Here is a 24,679-nt window from a genome sequence, read left to right as displayed (position 1 = left end):
AACTTATCTAATACCTGGGTTTCTAAACAAGTTATACGTAACTAAAAAATCTCATAACTGTTCATAACTTTTCATTACATTTCAACAGTTTTGACAAAATTATTAGTTTCTCTTTCAATCTATTTACAAACATAAGCTAGTCAACACCATCCACCGCCAACTCTTGAGCTACTTCTTTACCATTGAATAGCGGGATTTACCGCCACATTATTACGCTCCCACGATTGAAATGGTAAGCATAATCGATGTGATGTAAATTCAAACCTGTGGTTCAGAACTCCACCATTTGAAAACACACTTAATAGTATATGCCCATTTATGATTGAGAAAATATATCGAACAATAAGTTACCTTATCACTTAATACAGTAATGCTTAGTATGTAGGGTTGGGTAAGGAAATAATGTCTGCTACAGTCAATTTATTACTCTATGGTACTTACAAATAACTGATAAAGTTGTATTATAGCCTTATTTGAGCACTTAATTGCTGCTACCAAGTGTTTCAGAGTTTATGAGACTCCCAGTATCATTCAAAGTGTTACTAAAGTAGAGATCTGGGAACCAGGTAGAGTCAGAGAGCTAATCTTTCTTTTTTCTTCTCCAATGTTAACTACAAAATGAGTAAAGTTTTCGCAACATCTTTAGTACGACAGAAAAGCATTTTAAGAATACTTGGAAACAGGTTACCACTAAGCATAGTAGTACTTCGTGTGTAGGGATGAGCAAAAGATAAAATGGCTACTACATTCAATCTATTACTCTGTAATGCTTACAAATAACCACTAAAATTGAGTTATAGCCTTATTTGAGCACCCAATTACCATTATTACGTGATTCTCGTATTGTATAACAGTACCATTACTATTTTCTTCTAACAAACGAATTGTTGTAGAGAAATAATAACAACAAAAACTTCTAAATAATAGAAAGTTCTGTTTGTAAGCATGAATTATTTTATGTTTTATAAATAACAGTTTCAGTGCTAGTCACTAGATAGCAGAACAATAGATTTTAAAGCAGTCTGCTTTTCTTCAAATTTTCAGTTGGGCAAAGAATGGCACCTGTGTTTCTACGTGAGATATTACACATCATAAACTTGGACCTATATAATGTCCTCCCTGTTAATGAACATAATCCTAGCATGTGGTGGAGTCAATTTTATCCACGTTTGGTGAGTTGAGATGAAGTTATAAAGTGTGAATTCTGTAAATATCATCTTAACGTCAATGCAGCGTTTTGGAGTATTTGTATCGTTCTGGGGAACTATTCTAGCTTCACTGGCACTCAATGTAATTCAAAATTAAAGAAACTTACACAACTGATGTGATATTAACATCATTTAATGCTAATAAATTAGCAAAATTAATCAAATGTTCACTTGTCAACCTACTTAAATGAAATTGTTTTATAAAGAAAGGGAAAGAAATAATAAAAAATTGCAAAAAGTAACGATGATGTTGGAATGGTAGTGTCAATAAGTGCATAAATATGGTAGTGATGAATACACAAAAACCGTTCAAAAGTTACTAAATAAATAACCAAACAATTTGACAAATAACTTTTTATACGACCAAATGTATAATTCCTGTCAGTTTCATGAATTCGAATTTGTTTAAAAGCACTCAAATTAAATAATGTTATCGAGTCTTACATTTGCTAATAATGATAAGATTGTAAGGTTGACTCAGTACTAATTGGTTACTTATGTATAGATTTTTGTATGGTTTTATGTCTTTGTACTTTTTAATATTGCAATCCCTGCATCACACTTAAGTTTTGCAATTGTTTTATTAGTTTTTTTTTAGGTTTTACAACTATTACGCTATGTAACAAAATATTTACATTTTCTTGTTCTTGGGCAGAAAGTGTTATTTCCCATTTGCTTATGCCTAAAGTAAATGGAAAAGACTTATTTTTCTCTTCAAACTTTGTTTTTGTGACCTTGGTAGTGAAATTTTCAAATTTCCCTATTTTCCAAAACATTCCAGGTAGATTCGGTGCTGAGTAGCTGATAGAGGATTTTCTCGAACTTACAAGAATTTTCAAGATCTTTCAAGAAGGTTGTAGAACTTACAAGGATTTTCTAGAATGTTGTAGAACTTACGAAAATTTTCTATAACTTTCCATAGTAATACATATACATGGGGCTCACCACTTACCACTACAATTTAGTTCTAGCTGCCTAGGTGAACATATAGACCTATCTGATTTTATCAGATATGGCATCAAAAAGCTTCAAGCATTTTCCAGACGCATTCTCATATATATGTGGCCAATTTATCAAAAAAAGCGAAAAAGTACTCTGTGACAGCATCTGCTAAAATGTGTGAAGTCTACAAGGCATATTTCGGCAAGCCTGTCGGGATCAAAACAAACCCTAAGCATCTTATTTTAACTGGGATTTGAAAGATGAAAGTGTGCAAGTCACAAGTCAGAGGAAGCGTCACCGACACTTTTCAAGCTTCTTAACTCGTCAAGATGTACTCTGCCTCTGCCACAATGTGTCCGGCCTGTGCGAGGCAATTGCAATTGCCTATAACCCGAACGAGTAGCACCTCTTCATTGATAGCTCATCCAGAAGCCTCAAAGCTGTGCTGCTCCATAACGGGAATAAGTATCTGTCTCTACCCGTGGCTCATTCGGTGCATCTTAAAGAGGAATACAACAGCGTCAAGACCTTGTTAGAAGCCTTGAAGTATGATGAGTATGGCTGGGAGGTTATCGGAGACTTCAAAATGGTGGCATTCGTGATGGGTCTTCAAGGAAGCTTTACCAAGTTTCCCTCTTATCTTTGCCTTTGGGACAGCAGGGACGCCAGAGCGAATTACAACAGAAAGCACCTGGCCACAACGGATCGAGTTCTCTGTAGGGAGACACAATGTCAAATGTGAGCCACTACTGGACCTCTAGAAGGTGTTGTTCCCACCATTGCACATAAAATTGGGTCTTATGAAACAATTTATCACAGTTCTTGATAAGGAGACTGCAGCCTTCAAGTACCTTCGAGACTTATTCCATAAGCTGACTGAGGAAAGGTTAAAGCTGGTGTCTTCGTTGGACCACAAATAAATAAGATCCTGGAGTGCACAGAATTCCCCAAGAAGCTCAGTAGAAAGGAAAAAAAGCTTGGGGCAGCTTTGTTGCAGTGGCTCGGGGCTTTTTGCAGGATGTCCCTGAAAGTCCATAACCTTGACGCTCATCTCGATAAAGGAGAACATGAGAGCATACTCAGAGGAACAAGGCGAGCGCTTCCACCAAGAAAGAGTGGACTTTGAACGCGCTACCAAATAGCGTGTAACGAAAACATGATGGGAGACTATATTTTGGGGCTGATACGTGAAAGTGATTTACATTACAGTCGCAAATCTCGAAAAACTACTCACTTCTAAACATTTTTGTATAACTTTAGTATAAATAGTCATGGGAAAAAGTCAGGACACCCTATAAAAGCCTGTGTATTTTTGTAACATTTTTGGATATATAGATATTTAATCTCAATTTCATCAATACTGATATATTATAGGAATATAACGGAACAATTAAAACTGAAGAAAAGATTTTTCAAGATCTTCTGTAAATGTAATTCTACAAAAATGCATATTCTAACTGAGGAAAAAGTTAGAACACCCCCACATTTGTTCCCACTTAAAAGGGCTCAACTCACACACAGGTGTATCACACCAGATGCACATGATTAGAATATCGTTACTCAGCATTTTGAATGAGGCTTGCCCTATTTAAACCTCAGACATTTAGTTTGGTGTGCTCCTAACTGTTGATGTGTGAGTGATCACCATGGTGAGAGCAAAAGAGCTGTCTGAGGCCTTCAAAAAGAAAATTGTAGCAGCTTTTGAGTCTGGTAAGGGATTTAGAAAGATCCCAAAAGATTTTGAAATCAGCCATTCCGCTGTCCGGAAAATAGTCAAGAAGTGAAGGACTTTCGAAACAACTGCCAACATGCCCAGGTCTCATCGCCCAAGCAAGTTCATCCCGAGAGCAGACCGCAAGATGCTAAAAGAGGTCTCAAAACACCCTAACATGTCATTACCAGACCTACAGCAGGCTCTGGCTACTGTTGATGTGAAAGTGCATGCCTCTACAATCAGAAAGAGATTTAACTTTAACTAATTTAAGTTTAACTTGCATGGGAGGTGTGCAAGGAAGAAACCTTTGCTCTCTAAGAGAAATATCAAGGCCGGACTGAAGTTTGCCAGAGAGAATGTAGACAAAAACCAGAACTTCTGGAATAATGTTCTTTGGACAGATGAATCCAAAATTGAATTAGTTAGACACCAGAACAGAGGGCATGTTTGGCGTAAACCAAATACAGCATTCCAGGAAAAGAACCTCATACCAACTGTGAAGCATGGAGGTGAAAGTGTCATGGTTTGGGGCTGCTTTGCTGCAGCAGGAACTGGACAGCTCACAATCACAGAATTCACCATGAATTCTACCGTGTATCAGAGGGTGCTTGAGGATCATATGAGTCCATCTGTAAGAAAATTAAAACTGAAGCGGAACTGAACCCTGCAACACGAAAATTACCCAAAGCATACCAGTAAATCCACCAAGGACTAACTGAAAACTAAGAAATGGAGAGTCCTGAAATGGCTGAGTCACAACCCAGATCTTAATCCCATTGAGATGCTGTGGGGTGACTTGAAACGGGCTGTACATGCAAGAAACCCATCAAACATCTCACAGCTGAAAGAATTTTGCACTGAGAAATGGAGCAAACTTTCTTCAGACCGATGTTAGAGACTGGTAGATGGCTACAAGAAGCGTCTCACTGCAGTTATTTCAGCCAAAGGGGGTAACACTAGCTATTAGGGGGTAGGGTGTCCTAACTTTTTCCTCAGTTAGAATATGCATTTTTGTAGAATTACACGTACAGAAGATTTTGAAAAGTCTTTTCTTCAGTTTTAATTTTTTAGTTATATTCCTATAATCTCTCAGTATTGATGAAATTGAGATTAAATATCTATATATCCAAAAATGTTACAAAAATACACAGGCTTTCATAGGGTATCCTAACTTTTTCACATGACTGTACATGTAAATTTTGATTCATTTGTTGTTTTATTCAGACCTTATATGAGTGAAAATGTGCAAATTTGTCAGTTTTCACTTAGAAAATAGATTAACATCTGAATTTCATTATCCAGATCACAAAAGTAATGTTTGAAGGGAATAAAGGCAATTAAGAAATAACACATACTATCCAGCAAGAAAATTTGTGTTACATAGTGTTATGGGACTTTTTCATCCTTAAGTGAACATTAATTACAATGAAAACTACTAATATGTGACTGTATTTTGTTTGAATTCATTTTCATACCATAAAGTGGGTGGTATTTTCGTAGTATTTGCCTTTTATACCCCTTTTACCCATCATTACTTCCAGTACTGTAAGTTAATTTAAAATTTGTTTGCATATCAATATAGGTTTACTTAACACTCATTCAAATGAATTTACGTATTAACTTAAAATACATGTACACACTCACTTAAATCACGGTCCTGAGAAACTGAAATCACCGGTGTAAACATATCACGCACATTGTGTGAAAACTGGTCCTGAACAAATATAGGTTTTTGTTCACTGAAACTAGATTAAGCATTATTGGTTTTGTATAGAGTTTTTGGTAAAGTAATATACCATTTATGTAACATTCATAGATTATAGAATAAGTTTTGGTCTCTTTGTTTTTATACAAATAAAAAAAACACATATTTTAATTTAATGAAATACTGCACATGTGTTTGCCATGATAAAAATGTGAATGAAAATAAGACGTTCAAGATGATACTAAGTTTTCTATTAAAACAAAACTCTTAATTCTGCAATTAATGATACACTCAATGTATTATTATTTAATTAATAAGATTAGCAAAAGTACTTTAAAGCAATCAGGGAGTTTTATTTTTAGCAATAAAATCGATTCAGTGTTTCATTCTTTACTTATTCTTTAATTAGCTCTTATTGTATTTGAAGTTTTTTCCCGTTTTTCAGAGAACTCCTCCATAGTTTTGGAGCTAGCAGAACCCAGACTTAAGGTATTATACGACGTATCATTCTATATATAAAGTGGGAGAGAACTAAAACGCGCCCGTAAGATCATTCAATGGGCCCGGCATGACCAAGTGTGTTAAGGCGTTTGATTTGTAATCCGAGGGTCGTGGGTTCGAATCCCGGTCGCACTAAACATGCTCGCCCTCCCAGCCGTGGGGGCGTTATAATGTGACGGTCAATCCCATTATTCGTTAGTAAAAGAGTAGCCCAAGAGATGGCGGTGGGTGGCGATGATTAGCTGCCTTCCCTCTGGTCTTACACTGCTAAATTAGGGACGGCTAGCGCAGATAGCCCTCGAGTAGCTTTGCGCGAAATTCAAAACAAACAAGATCATTCAGACATGATAGTGACTTAAGAGGTGGCTTTCAGGGTTACTTACCCTCTATCGAATACTTTGTTATTGCCATCCCTTCCCCATCTGTGGTATTTCTGGGAGTTATTTTTGAAACTGTTTTAAATACTCTTATTTACAAGCAAAAATGTGACACACGTAGTCAGGTGCCACGAACAGATGTTATAACGACATTTGTTTTGAGCAACGAAACCCCCTTTGGAAAAGCTACAGAAGTAAATGGACACAATGACGGACTTGATTATACATTAGAGCATCTGTGAATCATGAGGAAGGTTTGGAGCCTTGGAACTAGTAACATTTAAGTGTAGTCGTTTTATAGTTTACACGTCATATATATATGGATGTTATTAAGCACGTTATTATATAACATACAAAATTATATTTTATAAAAGTCACTTTGCATTCCTACTTGTGGTCATATTCATAACTTGAAAGGCCCAAGTATGGCTGAGTGGTTGGCGAATATAACTGAGAAATTCGAAAGCCTCAAGTTAAAATCCTACGTATTTAGTGATTTTTGTATAGTTTTCTGCACTTTTACAACACAAGCAATTAAAAAATAACACATTCTATCCAGGAACAAGATTTGTGTTACATAGGACTTTTTATATATATTTAAACTAAATTTATACAAAAGTGTTACACAAGGTGAGTAGTTTTTCGAGATTTGCGATGGTAATGTAAATCACTTTCCCTCATCAGCCCCCAAATATAGTCACCCATCATGTTTTCATTATACGCTCCTTGGTAGCGACGTTCAAAGTTCACTATATCTTAATGGAAGCGCTCGCCTTGCTCCTTTGAGTATGCTCCCATGTTCTCCTTGAATTTATCGAGATGAGCGTCAAGGTTATAGTTTTTCTGGGACATCCTGCAACCCATTTTGCCGTAGTTCTTCACCAGAGCCTTAACCAATTCCACATAATTTTCGGCCCAAACCACTGCGAAAAACTTGCCCCAAGCTTTTTCTTTCTTTTCTACTGAGCTCTTCTTGGGGAATTCTGTGCACTCCAGGATCTTATTTATTTGTGGTCCAACGAAGACACCAGCTTTAACCTTTCCTCAGTCAGCTTAAGGAATAAGTCTCGAAGGTACTTGAAGGCTGCAGTCTCCTTATCAAGAACTGTGAGAAATTGTTTCATAAGACCCAATTTTATGTGCAATGGTGGGAACATCTTCTGGAGGTCCAGTAGTGGCTCACACTTGACATTGTGTCTCCCTACAGAGAACTCGATCCGTTGTGGCCAGGTGCTTCCTGTTGTAATTTGCTCTGGTGTCCCTGCTGTCCCAAAGGCAAAGATAACAAGGAAACTTGGTAAAGCTTCCTTGGAGACCCATCACGAACGCCAAAATCATACTTCATACCTGTATGTATATTACTATGGAAATTTCTAGAAAATTCTAAAAGGTTTTTGAAAATTCTCGTAAGTTCTGCAACATTTTAGAAAATTATTTGTAAGTTCTACAACATTCTAGAAAGTTCTTGTAAGTTCGAGAAAATTCTCTATCAGCTACTCAGCACTGAGTCTACCTGGAATGTTCTAGAAAATAGGTAAAATTGAAAATTTCATTACCCAGGTCACAAAAGCAAAGTTTGAAGAGAAAAATAGCTCTTTTCCTTTTACTTTACACACACGCGGAAAGATTGCACAATGAAAACTAAGTTTTACTCTAAATCAGCATTATGAAGCTTTCAATACAAAATAAATATAAGAAGAAAGAAGATTTATTAGCCATATATACCAAAAGTCACAAAACATTTAGAACAAAAAACAATTAGAGGAGTTTTCTAGAAAGTAAAAGTAAAAGTAACTACTTCTCATGATCAAGCTGACCAGTCTTTGGCATGGTCTTAACTACTTCTCATGATCAAGCTGACCAGTCTTTGGCATGGTCTTAACTACTTCTCATGATCAAGCTGACCAGTCTTTGGCATGGTCTTAACTACTTCTCATGATCAAGCTGACCAGTCTTTGGCATGGTCTTAACTACTTCTCATGATCAAGCTGACCAGTCTTTGGCATGGTCTTAACTACTTCTCATGATCAAGCTGACCAGTCTTTGGCATGGTCTTTAATGATACTTGTTTGTGGTGTTGTTGTTTTTTTCACGAAAGCTGCACTTTCTCGACAGCAGCTGACAGCTGGTCAGTCAAATCAAAGACTTCATCACTTGGTTTGTATGCTTGAAAAATGATCACTAAATTACTCGAGTTTTTAAATGTTTCAGAATTAGTGACATATTGTCATTTGGGCTCTACCCAGACTTTTTTATCCTATTCTTCCTAGGCGCATATTCAAAATGTTTGAAAATAGAGTTATAAATTGTGAGACCAAAAGCCAACACATATTGTATGAAGCACAATCAGCATGCTAATGCAACAAGGGTCTGTGATCGTGCTCTCCAAAAGATTGTAAAAAAACAGGTGCAAAGTGATTAAATAAGAAAGCCAATTTGTACGAAATATAGCACATGCAATTGCATGGTGGTTAACATAAAATCCACAAACATTCAGTGAAAAGTCCACAAATTCTCATTTTGTTGTAACACAGCCTAAAGAGCGAGACTTAAATTAGCATAAATATGTATGTTTTATTGTAATAAAGTATTGTATTATCTATATGTAGAGTGGTAATTAATTGTTAAATTATATTACTACTTTAACAAACTCTGTACAACAATAGTATATTAGCTATTTCAATCGTTCGCTATCACATATGCACGTTTCCACTGCTGAAATAACATCCTAGCATGTTCCATTCTTCTGAGATACTCTTCCATAAATAAATTACATTCAGTTTCAATGTTGATAGCAATATTATAATGATCAAGTGTTAAAGCTAGAGCTCTCAGTCTATTTAGTTTGTGTACGCATCAGGTAATTATATAACTGGTGGAAAGCAAACTTTAAACATTTGCATGAGCTTAGTTAGCAAAAACTTTCAATAACATAAATATATTCAGTACATTGAACCATGGTTTTATGCAGTCAGCCAGAATTTGAGGTCTGTCTTAGAGTGGTACAAAATTCCGTATTGTCTTCATCGATTACATTCTTCATCAAAAATATCAGAATTTGCCAAATCCTTCCCGTAAAAATCTATGCCTTGTCTAATATCAAAGATAGAAAACTCTTGTGTTACGTTTGATAGCATAATTTGTGAAGTTATTCTACTTTTTACATGTGCATCAAACTTGGAGGAAAGATTACTAATAATATGGTCAAGAAAAGGAACAGTTATTGTTTTCTTAAAGTAATCTTCCATGAAACTATATTCTGTATTTGCATATTGAGCTTGTAGTCGACTAGCTCGTGGCATGCTAATACAGTTATTACGTTTGTTTACAATACTACTGCTGTGTGAAAGCAGTTCTTTATAGTATTGTTTCTATTAGGAAAATACCAGAAATAATGTCTTGGCTTGAAACTTACAAATTCACAGAAACTTCTTCCAAATAGCTAAGGGAATATTGCAAAACTATTAAACAAGAAATATATTCAAATAATTCCAGTATTTTTATGTAAGTATTTACATTTTTCTTAGCTTTAGCAGCCCAATTGTTATTAAACACTTCAAAATTATAATCTTTCCTACAATGACCTCACACAAGTGAATTAAGAATGGGTGAGATTGCCTGTAAAAATTTTTCCTCATTTGATGAATGAGGATTTTATTTTAATATTTATACCTTCAATCTCACTAATATAATTTCGTAATAATAGAAGTGAACATGGATTTATAATTGTAAGATCAAGTTACAATGATTGTACAAGGCCTTGTTTTGTATATCACATATTTGGTTTTGACTGTCGGATCTTACACAAGCCATGGTGGATGCTCCATTACATCCTTAATTACGCAATTCAGTTGGAGATAATCCAACATAAATCAATATGTTTGTAATTACATATACAATATCTGTTGCTTTGACTTTCTGTAGCTTAAGAAAGACAAAAATTATTTTATAATTTCCAGTTGTCAACTGGAAAACAGGGACATGTCAGTAAATTTTTCACACTGTGAGAAGATACTTCATCAGCAAGAACAAAATAGAATCCATGTTATCTCATCAATATCTTTTGCTTGAATTACATAATATCATTCACATTCATTGCATTATTTCATGAACATGCGAATAAATATGAAGAAAATTTTTCCTTAGAATGATACAAATGAACTCTTTGTATTTTATCATTTTCAGCATACTATTTCAGCAAAGCCAAAAAACTGACAGGAATTTTGGAAAATTTAAAGGTTAAGTATTACCATAAAATGATTAGCCTTGTTTTTCTAAAATCAATCTAAAATTGACATGAACAATTTGCTGAAGAGCATGCTTATTTTAAGTTATACATGATTGAAAACCACAACTTGTACTAATATCAATTATAGTAGATGATACATATTCAATAAAAGCCTTCACAATATCTACAGCCTAAATAAAATCACAATGATAAACAAGCTTAGAGTGGTTGCTTAAACTATAACTAATTTCCATTCAGTTGTTAAACGATTTGTTAACAAGAACTACTTTATGACGTATTTTAAGCACTGGAAGAAACGTAGCACAAGTACCACATAAAATTTCAATTTTTGGTTGGGTGATAACCTTAGGTATTTCTCAAACCAAGCTATTTTAAACTTGCGGTTACACCCATGAGAAAATGGGATAGAAAAGTGTTTGGTGGTGCTACACACTTATAAAGATAGGAATACTTTTCAGCATTTGATAGATTACACATACCTTGGCAGATTTTATGAAGTTTTTTTTTTGTGTCAATGAATTACCAATGTCAATGCATGACTTGGTGAATACAGAAATATCATGACAAATCTCTGATGAATACTTGATTGCCATAATGCAGTGAAATGATGGTGGTTCAGAAAGAACAGTTTTCATTGTTTAAACCACTTTTAGACTCAAATAAACCAGTTTGCTTATTATCAATGTCATCGCCACAACTACACAACTCAATAGCATCAACCTTACAAGCTTCACATTCACTGCTAGCGCCAAAAAATAAACAGATGGCAACTGGTTTGTAAAACAAAAATATATATAAGAGGTGAGCAATATATGCTTTTTTATATTGAACTGTAATTTATGATACTTAAAATCATTATTGCACTCAGCTGCACATGGATGAATTGTAATATCATGTTTAACAATTCAGAACTTAAGCACAAACTTTGCCATTTTAAACACAAGATATATGCATAGCACAGCACAATACATCTATTATAATTGTCTGTCAAAACCTATATTATCTAATAAGGCAGCAATATTATGTAGTACTATACCTTGGTCTTCATGTTTTAATCCTTTTATTTTGCTGATAAAAATATTCGTATATTACTCAAATGAGTTTCATATAGGTGCTTCATTCTGTTCAGTAAAAAGTGTCGAAGGTTTAATTTATATACTGCATACTATGTGGCCCGGCATAACCAAGCGTGTTAAGGCGTGCGGCTCGTAATCTGAGGATCGCGGGTTCGCATCCCCGTCGCGCCAAATATGCTCGCCCTTTCAGCCGTGGGGGTCAATCCCACTATTCGTTGGTAAAAGAGTAGCCCAAGAGTTTGCGGTGGGTTGTGATGACTAGCTACCTTCCCTCTAGTCTTACACTGCTAAATTAGGGACGTAGCACAGATAGCCCTCGAGTAGTTTTGTGCGAAATTCAAAAACAAACAAACAAAACAAACTTGCATACTATGTATTCTCACGAGCCAGACTCTTACTTGAATAGTGGGTAATTTTCAAATGGGTTTAAGAAAGTTCCTTCTTTGTACGAAAACAAAATGCTACAAACGTTCTTAAACCTCAAACCACAATCACTTTATAGTTTTATTTTAGTCACAGTACAAGCTTGCTTGTATTCAAAACAACGTATACCTATTAGATATATATAACTGTTTCAGTTTAATGAGAGCATTATGATTTGGATAACTTATAAAATGCAGATGCCATAATCATTTATTTTTAAAGGCAAGAGTTTAAGCCAAATTTACTTATGTAATTGTTTACAAATCATACATCAAATAGTGTGTACATCCAATCGTTATGCATTCACAATTGTTATATTCTTGATGACGAGAAAACCACTTGAAATAAAGATGTATCTTAGAACGCTGGTATAGGTGTTAACACTTTTATTGATAAGCATAGAACAACTTTTCGATCTAGCTAGATCATCTTCAGGTTAACAAAGAGAGCATTATGATTTAAATAGCTTATATGGTGCAGATGATATTAACTTGAAGTTGTGTTAATACAAATACCAGCCGTTTCTCGATACAACTGTTATGTTGTTGTATCATGTTACTCGAACATTATGAATGTTTCTCTTTTTTTAATTGAAAATTATTACATCAAAACATCTAGTATTGTCTGGATGTTTTTAGTTAAGGTACAAATATGCATCAAAAAATTATTTAAGCCTAGGCTGCATAATTTTGAGCTAAACAATAAAGAATCTGTAGTGGCGACTTTTAAAGTGAAATTATAAGAGGCTGCACTGTAATAACAGAACAGAGAATAATAATTTGTTTTGTTAATTGTTTTCTAACCCAGCCAAACCGAACCAAACTCTTTTGAGTTTGACAAAAAACAGTTATCTAAAATTATGGGTACAAGGGTGATAATCAACAATGTAAAAAACATTAGTATATATTTTTGACTTGTGTTAATATATTCTCTTAAAACAAGTGGACTGTGTTTCTGTTTGTTTATTGTTGAAATTTATCACCAATGAATCACAGACACCTACTGTAAAAAATTTGGCTTACAAAACTAAACAGTAGAAATATAAGTTCGGCTTTCAATAACAGTGTCAAAAGCTATTTCATGTGACTATTGTAAGCCAAAAATGCTGATGTTTCATCAGAAGATTGTAGACAATGTACAAAACGTTAAATACAATAAGCAGTTGCACTATAAATATATAAGCATATTTTTCATAATATTATTATAGGAAGCTTGGCTAAATCCACTCAACTTCCCTCTCATGTGTTTTCTCGTGGTCTTTATTTCATATGATTGAATCAGTAATTCACTTATCATCCATCAGCGTGCACATTGGTAATCAACGTTATGAGCCAGAAGTTCATTATTTAATTTGGAAAAGTTCTTTATTAGAGTTTTTCTCCAATCTGAATGAGAAAAAACATTGAATTTGTTTGCAGTTAGTGATGGTTATAAAAGTGTACATGAAGCAATTTTTGAATTGTTTCTTTTTTCACCAAGTTATTTTGATGATATGCACCACCTCTAGAACGTTGGTGTTGAAATCCTTTTCTTTGTACAGAATTGTTTTCTCCTTGTATGCCAACATTTTCAAGCATAAGCATTTAAATGTCAAGTGATTTCCTAGTCCATTAGTTAGGTGATTTAACTTGTAATATTCTTGTGACTGAACATAGCCTCTAGAATAGTATAAGGATACTGCTTTCAGCGTTCTTGCACAGCATGTCATATTGAGCAACATCCTTGTCAGGCAATAACAGATATTATTCATTTCCAAAATAACAAAGGAGCAATGGCATTTTTAAAAGAAAGTCAAATTAACAGTTTTCTTAAATACATTTTATGTGAAACCTGCACATATATAGAAGACAAAAGTATGTTCAGAATAAACTCTATAATGTTAGAAGAAGATTTATATAGACTATTTATAGACTACAAGCCCAATATCTATATGAGGATACATCATCCCCTAGTTATATTAGTGTGAATCAATTAAAAAACTGTTTATGTGTATTATTATTTGTTTGCCCAGTGTATTTTAAAGCTTGGAACATGTGTAATATATATCATGATGTTTACTAGAGCTTCATTTGTCTGCCAGTCATGGTACAGTATCTGAGTGATTATTAAACCTTTTCCCTGTTCATTTGATATTGTCTTTTTACTACTACCTGCATATCTTGAATCATTGACTGACCTGCCGATTTAATGTGACTGAATCTCCTGTCATCTGAAGAAAGGTGCTACTTATGTACTCTAATTCCTATAAACAATGCACCACGACAGTAAGAGCCAAATATTATTAAAGAAGATATAAATCTGTTTTTCATTATATGATTTGACCATTTGTTCTAGGAATTACCTACATTTTCTCTACTAATTTTATCTCCAGATAAAAAGTATTCTCTTTGGTTTTTCTTTATGATCATTTCTTATCCATCCTATCTTCAACATGATTTCCTCTTTGTAGTGATGAGATATAACAATGAAAGGTCAGCCTGTGCACTTACTTAAGATCCCAACATCCACGTACACATTTTTCGTGTTTAACAATCCATTTGTGGCAAAAAACAAATTCTGGTAATTATGTCATCCTGTATCACATCAGAAAAGAGCTCCTATAGTACTTTTTTTACTGTTAGTTGGCTGATCAACAGTGGTTATAAAGTAATCTAAGAACTAATAATATCATACTTCATGTCTATGACTAGTATTTAAATACAATTCCCATAAACTCTGGCATTTCTGTGCTCTAACTTTACATAATGAATCCGTCGAGGTGGATTCCTGTATGTGGTGAGGGGACCTCCCAGAGAAGGTTCTGTACTTTCAGTTTATCTCCTATGGGAACTGAACATCCTCTCACGTGTGTGCCGTGTATAACGACCATTGGAGGGGAGAAGAGGATCCTGGTGATTGAGAGGTCCAACCCAAACACACCACTTTGTTCATGAATTGATGTAAACGGGTGACTTTAGGGCGGCCCACCCAAGGTCAATCAGTTGCTCCACTTAGACTTAGAACAATTGAGTACCGGTATTGGACGTTATAAACAGGTGTTGTGAACATTGTGTCTGATGTTGGTGTTTGAATATAGTACTCACAAAGCCAGGAATTACTACAATGTCCTTGTTTGGTATTGCAGTGCGTCATTCATAGAGCTCCAAGGTGGGTGCGAGCAGTAGGTACTGAAAAGTTTTGTCTTTATTATGAATACCCCATCCATGAAAAAATAAATACATATGAAAAAAATGAAAAACCAGATTATCGGAATACAACTACACAGAGACGACTCTGTTGTACAGCCACCATAACAGTTAGATTCTGTACTTCGATTTCTAATTATATATTCCTCATTCAAGAAATCCATAGGACAGATGTCTCCCTTTTTTATTTAAAATGGATTAGAGGGGCTTACTGGTTCTCTCAAGTCAGTAAGGAAGTTATACGCTGGAGACATTTTGGTGGAAGCATCTTCACCACAACATACCAAACTCGTCTTAGAATCAAAAGCCATTGGGAATATACTACCCAGGTTACTCCTCATGCAACTTTGAATTCTTCCAGAGGAGTTATAGTTGAGAAAGATCTAAAAAACACTCCCGAGTCGAAGATCCTCATTGGTTTCTCCAGCCAAGGCGTGTTTGCAGTGCGCCGAATCTCCACTCGCAAAGACGGAAATATGATGCCTACTAATGTTCTGATATAGATGTTTATATCCACGTCCTGCTGCCACAGTCAAAGCAGATTATCTGAACTGTAAGGTACCGCCATATATTACCAACCCACTAGATGTTTTCAGTGTCAGCAGTTCAGTCACTCAAAGACATCTTCTTGTTGTTCTTTAACATATGTTCATTGCAGTGGTCAAGAACATGATGCTTACAAGTGTGAACTGGAACCACAATATGTTAACTGTAGTGGTTCACACCCCTCATACTATTGTTCTTGCCCTAAGTGGGAGGAGGAGGCAGTGGTGCAATGTTTAAAGACCGTAAACAATATTTCCTACCCAGACGCTCGGAAATTATTTTCCACCACTCCATCCATTGAGCCTCGTCAATACTATCGGCGAAAGCTTTTTCTGTTCATCTAGCACTTCTGCTTCATTCGTCATCTTCTTAACCTTCAAGACTCAAGTGACGCTTTTAAAAATATCTTTTTATTCTTGTTTATAGCAAATCTAAAGTCTTCATTATTGACTATAGATGGTTTGAGTCTTCTTAGTTCTTTCTGATTTTTCATTTCCAATTTATATTTACCAAGATTAAAAACAATTTTTTATAAACTGTCATAATATGGTTACTTCATCATTAGAGAAAAGAATTTGAATGACAAACGAAACTAGTTTATTAATGACTATACCACGGACACTTATCTTTGTGCTTCCTTCCATAAGTGACATTTTCTTCACCAACTTGCCTCGTTGGGAATTATGAGTGTCACTCTTTATAAATATATTAGTTATTCAGAACAACAGTTAAGCTATTAGGCAATATGATACTCTCGCTCTGTGTTCACATCATTCAAATCAACTTGACATACCAGATAAATACAAATTTAAAAATTATATGTTCCAACTCACGTCACCTGCCCAATTTAAACATGTTCCTTATTTGCATTCTAATGTACTGCTTGAGGTTATGTATTTATAATTTGATTTGTTGGACTGGATTCTGTCCATAGTCTAAGTAAACTTCTTTTCTAACAATTTTTCTTTCAATGTAGGTATATTTTAATGGGTTTCTCTGCTAAAAACATTCCTCCGTGCTCCAGAATTGCAAAACCTTGACGTATAAGAAGTTTGTCGTTGTTTTTCTGCTGAGAATAGCTTATCAAATTCTGTAATCTTGGACAGAGACCTTTTCCATCTAAACCAAATTATATGTCTACAATTAACCAAAGTTTTAATAAATTAACATAAGCAATGCAAAAATCATCTGTTATTTAATTGATTGTCTGACCATATGTTATATTGTCATTTTGTATCCATCTTCTTTTGGGCTCAGTTACTTGAATTTATTCACTTATTAATCCAAACATAACCTTTATCCTGGTTTTGAGCCATTATTTTATATTCATGGTTAGTCTGGACAGTTTAGGGTAGTAATAATGAACAATGACATTTTAGCCATTGTGTTATCTTGACCAGCTTGGCGTTGTGACACTGAAAATTTTTCTCCAGACATAGGTTCTCAAATTCACTATCAATTCCTATAAAAATTGAATTGAAATTCAGAATAATGGGATTGGTTATTTCTATATGATGTCATAATTGTGCTGTGGATAGGCCTTACCTATGCACGTGTACTATTCTTCCTAATTGGAAATGATATATGAATGTGGGTTTTTCACGTGTAATCTTGTTAGTAACAAAGAATAGATTTTGTCACATTCTGTACCTACTAGCTAAAATTACAGAGAATAACATAATGGTAGGAGCAAAGGAGCGAAGTACTTTTTCCAATCAAACTTAGATCCTCAGGTTTTTAAAAAAGTGCAATGAAAATTAACCCCAGTGCTAGAAAACGTAAATTACCGGTGGTCAGTACTCAGAAAACAGATGTCATTAAGAGTCTACCCATTTATTCAGACCACCTGTGCCATGTAAATGGTGTTGCTGAACCTGTAGTAACTTCATCTGGTTGTGAGGATATTTTCTTTAACAAGTTTGTGGAGAGACTACTCAGTTAAATTATCAGACATCACCATGATGTGAATAATTACTTGTTTGTAAGTAAGAACAAAGCTATACTGCGCCCATAATGGGTATAAAAACGTGGTTTCTAGTGGAGGGCAGGTGTGAGAGATACTCTTGTCTTTATAGAGACATCTCTATCACAACAAGTAACAAAGCTCTAGCTTTGAATGGTAAAAGGAGATGAAAAAGTTTCTTTGTGACTATATCTCAGTACATCCCACCTAGGCAACTACATCATACTAAACTCAAACCATGTCAAGGGGTAATCAGCCATCTACATATTTTGGTACTGTGATGCAATTACAAAGGTACCCAGTGAATAAGCAGCATTACTCTCATCCTCCTATGTTTTTATATCATGTAATCTGCAGTAATGTTTCTACTTCAGTATAATCTAAGAAGAGAAACAAGGAATTTATTTAACCAGTAGAACACTATGTTGCTTTCAAGTGAATTATCTATATCATACCAAGTAGCAAGAGAGCCAATGCTCTCGGTTTTGGTTCACAACACAGCTCTTTCAAAAATATCAGTAGTAAGTGATGAACAATACAGCTTTAACTCAGGAAAACTAGAGTAATCTAGTGATTGCCAGAAAAAAGACGGGTCCAACAAGGTTTAATGTGATTTTAGATGAATGAACGTGATAATTCACACTATTTTTTTTTTTTTTTTGCTGCAAGCAGATGAAAGTTTGAATACATTGAAAATGGTCTGATGGTTCAGTGCATTAAACCTGATATCCAGGTGCTGACAAGTCCAACAGCATTATGAGAGCAGATTCAAAGCTACATTTAACAAGATGATTGACTTTTATGAGTTTCGTGTCATGGTATTTGACATCTGTAATATGCCATTCACTCTCAAGAAGTTAATAAGAGCTTATAATGAAGAAGCCATAATAAGAGAAATGTCTGGTTTATGTCAATGACATTTTAGTATTCTGTTACTTATTCCAGTCTGTGGCTGAGAACCTGACCACTTCAAGAGGATAAAAAAGCAGGTTTGAAGCTAAAGTCAAGAAAATGTGACTTATCAGCAGACAAATAACCAACATTTGGCAAAAACTAGTAACGAAATATGACATTCCAGTTAATACCAAATTTATTCAAAAACCAGGCACAAAACTGAGGTCTATACCATGTAAAAACTACACTGACAAACACCAAACCAACATTATTTATAAAATACAATGTGATAACTGCCACGACTTCTATATTAGAGAAACAAGTAGAAAAATGGAAACCAGATTCAAAGAACATAAAAAGTCACCTTCACACGTTTTCGAACACTGCAAGTCAAATAAACACAACATAACCATAGAAAACACTCAAATACTAAATAAAGAAATAAACATAAACAAATGCAAAATTAAAGAAGCCTTACTTATACAACAACTTAAGCCCAAAATAAACCAATATAAAGGAACGCCTTTATACCTATATTAAGAATAATAAAATAAAATTATATATTCAAACATCTAACACCGCCCTCTACATTCCGACACTCAGTTACACAACCCCTTCAAACATGTGGTCAGCTTCCGGTCAGTTACCTCTTTCTTTGTGAACCTGACGATGACCGAAGAAGGTCGAAACGTTGTTCGCTCTTCTACGTAAAATATTTTCTCAACCCAAACGAGCCATTTTTGCATATATATTTCTCTACAAGTGGGTTTTCTCGACATCACTTATTATTTGTTATCCCAATTCTTAGTGATCAAATTTACATGTCTTATATATAAGTTATTAGAAGTACCCTTGAAAGCATGAAATAGAATATTTAAGATATGTAGAATTTCACCTTTACCAATATTACTGTACAACACTTTAATGCTAATTATAAACAATAAAAACCCGTATACTACTGTTTTAAGTAGTCAGCATATGCTTAGGAATAACAGAAGATATGGCCCATTCAAGTATGAGACTTATTCAGGAATTTATTACGAGGGCTGTTCAAAAAATACGCGGACTGTTTGAATTGAGCGGCTCCAGTTGGTTCCAGGGGAATCCGCTTGGTGTCGCTAGGTTTGCACAGATCAGCTGATTACGACGCCATCTCCCGATTGCAGATATCTTTATTTGTGTATTAGCTACGCGGTTTTAAGTGAAGTGCGATTTTTTCGTTTGGCAGATTTCAGAATGAATGACCTGAAGGAGCAACGACTTGCTGTGAAATTTTGTGTTAAACTTGGAAAATCTGCGACTGAAACTTTTGCTATGCTTAACACGGCTTACGGTGATGTTGCTATGAAGCGTACGGCATGTTTCAAGTGGCATGAACGTTTTAAGGATGGTCGACAGTCCATTGAAGATGATGAGCGTCCTGGACGTCCTTCCACGTCAACTGACGACTCACACGTCGACAAAATCAACACCCTGGTGCGGGAAAATCGACGTCTGACTGTCAGGGGGCTTGCTGAAGGTTGTGGGATATCAGTTGGATCTTGTTACGAGATTTTGACCGAAAAATTGAAGATGCACCGCGTTGCTGCGAAATTCAGCCCTCAGAACTCGTGAGTTTTTGACCAAACACTCGATCACTGTTCTTCTCCACCCCCCCTACTCACCTGACCTTGCTCCTTGCGATTTTTTCTTGTTCCCCAAACTCAAAAGACCCTTGTAAGGAAGAATATTTGAGACGATTCCCGAGATTAAGGCAAATGCGACGAAGGAGCTGGAGGACATTACAAAAGAAGCGTACCAGGACTGTTTCAACAAGTGGAAACACCGTTGGGATAAGTGTGTGCGTTGGGGAGGAGAGTACTTTGAAGGAGTCCCAGACCTGTAACTTCTAAATAAAGTACATTTTGTTTTATGACGTCAGTCTGCGTATTTTTTGAACAGCCCTCGTACATACCCATTATAACTTGTAACTACGCTATATTCTCAGGGATTAGGAATAGAATAGCTGATTAATATGAAAACAGAGTAGCTGTCCTCAGCCTTTTTATTTCCGTAAGATAAGAATTATAGGAACATTTGTTTAATACATTTGTTTGTTTGTTTGTTTTGGAATTTCGCACAAAGCTACTCAAAGGCTATCTGTGCTAGCCATCCCTAATTTAGCAGTGTAAGACTAGAGGGAAGGCAGCTAGTCATCACCACCCACCGCCAACTCTTGGGCTACTCTTTTTACCAACGAATAGTGGGATTGACCGTCACATTATAACGCCCCCGCGGCTGAAAGGGCGAGCATGTTTGGCGCGATGGGGATGCGAACCCGCGACCCTCAGATTACGAGCCGCACGCCTTAACACGCTTGGCCATGCCAGGCCCTAGTTTAAGACACGGACTGAAATAACTATATCAGTAGTATATCCTAAATCTGATGTGCATCAATCTGATTATCAAACTGAAGTATTTAAGTGTTTACCTTAAACGAGCTAGAAATTGTCTTGTACATGGACTGGGAAAGCTTTATCCTTAAGTTTTAAAACTAAATATAAAGAAGCTCAATTAAATACAAAAGTATTTGATCTGCAGGAATTGTTAACAGAGAAGGAATTTCAGTTACACATTCAGATATTAAATAGCTTACAGTCATATTAAAGCAACTTAGCGATTGTCCGCTAAAAGATAACTGTTAACTATTAAAGAATTTCAACAGCATGTAGATCGCTAAAGATCGAGGCCAAAGAGAAAAAGGTTAGATAAGTGGGTGTTATCGAATTCAATGCTCATAACACTATGCTTACCAGCAAGTATACTTTTCTAAATAGCACATAACAAATTGGCTTTAATTTAATTAATGAGATTGGATAGGCTGCTATACAAATTCTAAAAGGAAAAGAGAACACAACCACGCAAAAATAGATTGTCATATTCAAAGGTTACTGAAGTAGTCGAAATGAATGATTGTAAACCATCCATTTAATATATATTATAAGGTAGACTGATGATCAACTCCGGTTAGTTTCATGAATTTATGAAGCTAGTATATTATAAAACACAACTATTATGTATTAAAATTAGTAGGATTAATTTTATCACAAATGAAAAAGAAAACGACAAAAATAATTTTCTTGATGACTAGAAACCCACTTGAAATAAATATGTATCTCAGGATGACTGGTATGGATATTAACACTTTTACTAAAATAAAGCAGAGAACGACGTTTCGACCTTCTTATAAAGAAATAAAAATTAGAAAAAAATGTACTTAAGATTTCTAATAACTATTTTTAGTTAAGAGTAAGATAATTTAACAACTTGGCTCTACTTTATGCGGATGTACGCCTTGCAGAATAAAAAGGCTTCTCTAGAGCGTGATAGTCACTTCTTATCTCTATGCGCAACCAACATCTTAAAACATTAATCAATCAATCATATAATACCATTAAACGACTAATAAAAGAACATCAAATAATTAAGTGGGAAAAATCCTGCGCCTCAATAGACAATTCTCGTAACCACCCTAAAGAATTCTGGAAAAAAAATTAAATTTGTTTGTAAAACATCACTAAACCTTAACTCTCATAATTTGGTATATAACAACCAAACGGTCTCTACTGATAAAAATAATGCACCATTTTCGCCGAAGTCCTCAAAAAATCCTTCACTACACCTAACCTTCTCACTTTTGACAGCACTCATCTCCTCAAAATAAATAATTTCATATCCCAACATCACGAATTATTAAATCCCAACTTTAGTTCAGACCTTCCCATCCATAACTTCTATATCACCAAACCGCTCACGTTAGCCGAACTCAAAATTTCCATCAAACGACTCAAAATCAATAGCGTCCCCGGAGAAGATGGCATAAATAACTGCGCCATTAAACATCTACCCTTAAACTTTCTAACTCATTTACTTTATATTTACAATTACTTATTTTTGCATGGCTACTATCCTAATTTTTGGAAAACAGCCACTATAACTGTCATCCCCAAGTCTTCAACTAACTTGTCTGATCCTTCTAATTACAGACCTATTAGTCTTATTAACACCCTAGGCAAATTACTAGAGAAAATAGTTAGTAATAGACTTATTTTCTTCCCTGAGACTAATAATCTCCTATCAAATATTCAGAACGTCTCCCTGCAAAAATGTCAAACTGCTGACCACCTCGTTAGACTTACCGAATATCTATTTCAAGCTTTTAACCGGAACCAGGTAGCCGTGAGCAAATTCCTTAATGTCAGGCGAGATTTTGATTCGGTGTGGCACAACGCTCTCCTCTATAAGCTATTCTCCATAAACATTCTGCATACCTTTTTCCGTTGAATAGCTAACTTTTTAATAACCATCTCGCCAGCGTTAAAGTTAAAAATATACTCACTCACTCGTTCCCCTTATTAGCGGGAGTCCCCCAAGGCTCCATGCTCAGCCCTTTGCTATAGATTCTCTTTCTGAATGACATTTCTTTTCCTGCCATTACTCACACTCATGCCTCACAATACGCCGATGACATAGCTGTTTGGAGTACGCCTACTAATGCGGTTACAGCCGCTTATCGTGTTCAGACTACCAACGCCATCACGCAATAATGTGATAAAGGGCGGGTAGCACTCAATCCTCACAAATCTCAAGCCATTTTATTTTATAGATGCTTTAAAAAGAAAAAGAAAAGAATATCCAAGGTACAAATTAAAATCTATGATACTGTGATCCCCCTCTCAAAATTTGTTAAATGGCTTGAAATTTGTGAATGACATTCCTTTTCCTGCCATTACTCATACTCATGCCTCACAATACGCCGATGACATAGCTGTTTGGAGTATGCCTATTAACGCGGTTACAGCCGCCTATCGTGTTCAGACTACCAACGCCATCACGTAATGGTGTGACAAATGGCGGGTAGCACTCAATCCTCACAAATCTCAAGCTATTTTCTTTTATAGATGCTTTAAAAAGAAAAAGAAAAGAATGTCCAAGGTACAAATTAAAATCCATGATACTGTGATCCCCTTCTCAAAATCTGTTAAATTTCTAGGTGTACATTTTAATTCTAAACTTACCTGGTCAACCCATATTAACACAATTGCATCACGTATTAGTCAATGCATATACTTCCTTCGAAGGATTAGCGGTATAAACAAAGGATGTACTCCTCAAACTATTATGTTCATATACAAAGTGTACAGTAGACCTCTAGTCGAATACGGTTGCATGCTACTCTGTAACATGCCTGACTCTCTCACCAAAACATTACAAGCATTACACGGCTATCAGGACTGCCTTCCGTTTACCACGCTACACTCCCCATTGCTACCTCGATAAAATATACGGCATACCACCTATTAAAACACGTTTACTTCAACTAGCCACTAAAGTTTATAAAAAAGCAGAAAACCGTAACTTGCTTACAGCCGAGTTTGCCGATTTATCAGCTACCCCCTCCTCTTGGCAAAAGCACATTTCACTTTATAATACACTCAACTCTATTTGCCAATGTCTTTTATCTCAATTTAGTTATGATTATCTTGTCTAATTACCTTTTTTTGTTTGCAGCTCAGGCACTAACCAGATATATTTTTCAGCATCCGGTTAGTGAAAGTGGGTTTTTCTCGGAGTACTCCCGTTTCGCTCCCACAGCTAAATTACCGAGTATTAGGATTTACAGACCCCTACCTTCGTGTTGTGTTTTTTTTTTTTATGGAGTAAATATTCCTCTCGCGAAACACCAGTTGACTGCATAATCTCGTTACCTTTAAATTTTGTAGGTGTAGCTAGCTATTAATCATCAGTACAGCTAAATCTAAGTTCGCATGTAGGACGAAGAGCAGGTCTCTTCTGAACGCCGTCCCTAATTTAGCAGTGTAAGACTAGAGGGAAAGCAACTAGTCATCACCACCCA

The 24,679-nt window shown here is 35.4% G+C and overlaps 1 long non-coding RNA gene across 1 annotated transcript in view; it reads right to left on the bottom strand.

The window, feature by feature from the left end:
- LOC143244688 (uncharacterized) overlaps positions 1-23,203 on the bottom strand; it is a 68,900-nt gene extending 45,697 nt beyond the window's left edge. Inside the window, exon 1 of the long non-coding RNA XR_013025278.1 lies at positions 22,962-23,203. This is a non-coding gene — a long non-coding RNA (uncharacterized LOC143244688). The remainder of the gene's footprint in view (positions 1-22,961) is intronic.
- Between the last annotated feature and the right edge of the window lie 1,476 nt (positions 23,204-24,679).

This window comes from Tachypleus tridentatus, chromosome 2 (genome assembly GCF_004210375.1).
Source record: "Tachypleus tridentatus isolate NWPU-2018 chromosome 2, ASM421037v1, whole genome shotgun sequence".
Taxonomy (NCBI): Eukaryota; Metazoa; Arthropoda; class Merostomata; order Xiphosura; family Limulidae; genus Tachypleus; species Tachypleus tridentatus.
This window is presented reverse-complemented; position numbering and strand designations above follow the sequence as displayed.